The following is a 4,900-nucleotide window of genomic DNA, read 5'->3' as shown; positions in this document are numbered from 1 at the left end:
CAATCGCCCGATGCACCAAAATGCCTGGAATGCAGCAAAGGGCCCACAGCACCCTGACTCCTGGTGGCTCAGAGGTCACTCTGCACCCTCTAAGTGACCCCCTCCCCAGCCTTCAGGCCTCCCTCAAGCTCCTGCCCTATGGGGGCTCAGGGGCCCTCCCCAAAGGCCCTACCCACTGGGGCCCGGGGACTGCTGCCTGAATGCCCTCTCTCCTTATCGACCTTCATCCATGGCCCCCCTGAAGGACTCCTTCCCTCCTCTCTGAGAAGCAGCCCCACCTCCCCTCCCCCTGCTGTGCTGAGGAGAAGGTCTCCAAACTCCTAGAGGCCATTCATCTCACAGCACCAACTCACGGCTCAGCTCACCCCCGGAGTAGCTAAATAGAGGCCTGTTGAACAAATTCCATACTTAGGAGTTCCTTATTTTCTCCGGGTGCTCTTAGGCCCCTATTTCCACCTCACTGGGGGGATTTACAGAACAACTAGGCTTTACAGCTTCCAAGGGCTGCCTCAACGTGGTCTCGTTATTCCTTAGAACAACCCTACGAGGTGGCTGGTCCTACTGCCCGGGCCAGTATTCTTGTCCTTTTTCTCTCAATGATGAAATTTAGGTCCAAAGAGGTGAACGATTTACCCAAAGCTGCACAGCTCTGTGGCAGCAAAGATGGGACTCAGCCTGCGCTCTGGGCCCTGCACTGCCCGGGACAAGCAAGGGCCACAGCCCCTGGAGCCAGTCCTGCCCTCAGTCGGGAGCCCCAGGAGGAGGCCGCACGAGGCCGAGGCTCAGAGCGCCTCCCGGACCTGGCAGCCCCTCACCTGGGCCAGGTGGGTGCGGCCAAGGCCGCGAGGCCCTCCCGCCGGGCAGCCCTTCCCGCCTGCCCACGGGTGGCCTCCGCCAGCTGCCCTCCGCCGTCTGCCGATGCCAGGCTTTTCGGCAAACTGGCACCTAATCCCCCGCCATCTGTGAGCAGCGCGAGTCTTGGCTACCTCGTGGTGCTTCTTCAAACCAACTCGCAAGTTTTCAAAGTGACGCGAGTTCGCGGTGCTTGCAGAAATGTCAGCTTCCGTCACGTCTTATTAAAACTGAAAATATGAAAAGGTTCCGGATAAACTGAGACATGCCCAGTTTCCCTCGTTTCTTAAGTGAGATTTCTTTCCTTTCGTGTGTTTTTTATTTCAAAAATGACAAAAGTGTGGGTGTTTTCCTGTGGTGGCCAGATGGTAAACCTCACCATGGCGCCCGTTGCCTGCCATGGGGTCGCTCCGCGGGGCCGACGGCAGCAGGCTCTGTGCAGGCTGTGTGAGCCGCGTCCGGGCCATTTCTAGCGAGGGTCCGTCATGCAGGGCCCTTGATGAGGTAGCAGTTGTGGAGGAAACACTCGTGGCGGGTAACGTGCCTGTGCCAGGGACTGCATCCTCCATGGATCCACTTATTTAACCCTAGAGGTACGTTCTCCTGTGACCTCCACAGGGACGAGGCAATGGGGTGCAGAGGTGCCCACTAGTCACCTGGCTAGTGAGTGACACAGTGGGGACTGTAAGCCAGGCAGGCTGGCTCAACACCCAGCGTTCAGCCCCTTCAGGACGCGCCCTCCAGGCGCCCAGCATTGCCTCACGGGGTGACGTGGGGGCCAGGAGCACATGTGGAGCGTGCAGGCTGGGGATGGTGCCTGGCCCCTGCCCTGAGCATTGAGAAGCCGGGGAGGATCGGAGCAGGGGGCTGACAGGGTCAGACTTGTGTTGTAAAGATTACTGTGGCCCGGCTGGTGTGGCTCAATGGTTGAGCGTCGGCCTATGAACCAGGAGGTCACAGTTCGATTCCGGTCAGGGCACATGCCCGGGTTCCAGGCTCCATCCCCCGTGTGGGGCGTGCAGGAGGCAGCCAATCAATGACTCTCTCTCATCATTGATGTTTCTCTCTCTCTCTCTCCGTCCCCCTTCCTCTCTGAAATCAGTAAAAATATGTTTGTTTTGTTTTTTGGTTTTTTTTTTTTTTAAAAAAAAAAAGATGACTGTGGCCGCCACGTGGGTTCGCTGGTCCACCCAGCAAGTGGCTGCCGCTGGGCTGCTCGGTGCTAGATCTAAGGGGAGATGCACAAGGGGTCGACCCAAACCCAAACCCAGGGAAGACCCTGTGCCTCCTATGGGACCACGTGGAGCAGGCGGCGCCCCTGCTCCAGGGTCAGCCTCTCACTTCTGAGTCAGTCTCCACCCTCACACCCTCCACCCAGGACCACTCTGCCTGGTCGCCTGTGCCCGCGGGGATCTCATCTCTGAGCCACTGGCAAGCAGGCCCTGACTCCTCATCCCAGCTATTCACAGGCTCCGAGAGGCCTCTGGGGGCATCTCCTGCTGCTCCCCCAAAGCAGCCGTGCCCCTCCGTGTGTGTGGTGGCCCTTCCCAGGGACCAGAAGCCCCATCCACTCCTCTGTGGGTGGCCCAGTCTCCATCACCGGAAATGGGAGGGGGCGGGGCTCCTCAGGGCAGAGGCCCTCGTCACTCATCTGCAGGTCCCAGCCCTTCCACTGCTGAGTGTGGGTGAGGTCCTGCCCGGGAAGGGGAGTATGTGGAGCCGGGATACTCCCGCCAGGGAGAGTCGCACTCCACCAGGCGTCCTCCGGCAGGCGCTCCCCTCTCTGTGGCCTCATCCGTAAACGCAGGTGCAGAAAACCCCGGAGTGGTGCCTGGTACACGGTCACACTGAATGCATAGCGGCTTTGACTCCTGCGACTACCAAACCCGCTACGGCTGCTGCTGCTGTTATTACTACTATCGATGCTACTACCCCTCTTCCTGCTGCTGCCCCCACCACCCTCCAACCGCCATGAACACTGCGACTACCACGGCTCCTGTTACTATCACTGCTGCTGCTGCTATGACTCCTCCTGCTGCTGCTGCTGTGGTTACGGCCACGACTGCTGTTGCTGCTGCCACGGCGGCTCCTACCGTTATGGTTACCAGTACCGTCACTGTGGCCATTGCTGTCACTGCTACCTGCACCACTGTTACTATGGCTACCGCTTCTACGGCTACTGATACCAATATTCCTACTGTGGTTTCAGCTGCTGCTGCTCTACCACGACCCCAGTGCCTCCACTGCTAGTCCAGTGGCGGCTGCTCGTAGAGGAAGAGGAAAGAGCGTGTATACAATTGCACAAGAGGTGTACAAGCAGTACCCGCTCCCCCCATATCCATTCTGGCTGATAATCACATTCACGTTCAGGCATGTTATGGCAATCGATTGGGGAAAAGTATTTCAAATCGTCCCATGCAAGGCTAGTGAGATTGAGCTGGAAACCTGGTACACGAGTGCATTGTTACAATAGATCATTTCCAGGATGGCCAAACCCAACGACTAGCAAAAGCCTTTGCAATGCCCTTGAGTCAGTGATCCCCGCTCCGGGGACTAATCTGAGAGGTGAAGGGTTGGGAGGGAGGATTTGGTACCGGAAGCTTGATTGGTGGCCATGAAAATGGAGGGGACCTTTTCCCCCTCCCCACATGGGAGTCTGCACTTGTTCTTCAATAAATCTCCACCTTTGCTAAAAAAAAGAAATGGAGGAGTGGACCCCAAACGTTTGACTCTCCTCTGGCACATTTCCGCTGATGGGAATATTACATGGCTCTGAACAATGTAGGGATGAAGAGTGGGTACCAGCAGGAAGGTGTTTATTCCAAGGGAAAGATTAAGACAAAATAGTATATACATTATATGTAGAGTATTATAAAAAAAACTAGAGGCCTGGTGCACAAAATTTGTGCACGGGTAGGGTCCCTAGGCCTGGCTGGTGATCAGGGCCTATTGGGGCCTTCCAGCTGCCGGCCAGGGCCTTCTTTCATTCTGTGCTGCCCCCTGGTGGTCAGCACACGTCATAGTGAGCGGTCGAACTCCCAAGGGGACACTTTGCATATTAGCCTTTTATACAGAGAGATGTGTGCTCAGAGACAAGTATTAGAATAAAGCAGAAAAAATGAAAATAATGATTGAAAGATTTGAATAGTCAAACTTAAGGGGTTTCTTTCACAATTTTCTTTACTATTGCTGTCATATTGTTTTTTCAATACAAAGAAAAAGAAAAAAGTCCCAACAATCTATTGATGGGTTTTCCCCTTTTGTGTATAACATAGATGTGTCTATTTAAAAGATTTCTATTTTAAAATCTCATTTAGCATCGCAACAAAGAGTGTCCAACTTTTAGTTCATTTCAAATGAGCTCCCGTAATAAATGTATTCCCATTCACAGGTGTATAATTTGCGCACTTTCGGAGATTCCGTGATTATACAGGAATTCAGAGTTTTTAATAATTTCCTGAAGGGCCTTTGAAGCAGACAATGTGCGTTTCCTATTTCCCAAACAACCTGAGTGATGGCAAATATCCAAAATAGCTCTGCCCGCGCCTCTCTTTCTTCCCTCTAATTTCGCGTACGTTTCTGTTGTCCCCGCGCTTCTGCGCGTCGGAATTCTCCTCTTGAAGCCAAGACCTTGCAGAAGAGAAATTACAGTCATCTTATCCCTAATGCACCGCCGGGTAAGAAAAGGACTTATTATCCTTCAGGACTCGGTGCACAAAGGCTCGCTCCCAGCGGGCGGACTCCATCTCGGGGGGGGGGGGGGGGGCAGGTGGGCGTCGAGTCCCACCCAGGGACTCCGGCCTCTGGAAATGGTGTGGATGTCAGCACCAGCGCTAACGACTGTTTTGATTCATATTCGAGAGAGACCTGGGGGAGACGGGGCTGCACAGAGCCTTTCAGATCGGCTCATCCGGCCACGTCATCTCGCAGGTGGGGACACCGAGGCCCACCCGACAGGCCGAGGACACGCTGCCCTCAGGGCCGGGCAGGGGCCGCGGCTGCTCCTAAACTGACCTCCTCTCCACCCTCCTTAGACGGTCACAGTGCC

This window comes from Myotis daubentonii, chromosome 1 (genome assembly GCF_963259705.1).
Source record: "Myotis daubentonii chromosome 1, mMyoDau2.1, whole genome shotgun sequence".
Classification (NCBI taxonomy): Eukaryota; Metazoa; Chordata; class Mammalia; order Chiroptera; family Vespertilionidae; genus Myotis; species Myotis daubentonii.
Note: the sequence above shows the minus strand (reverse complement) of the source record.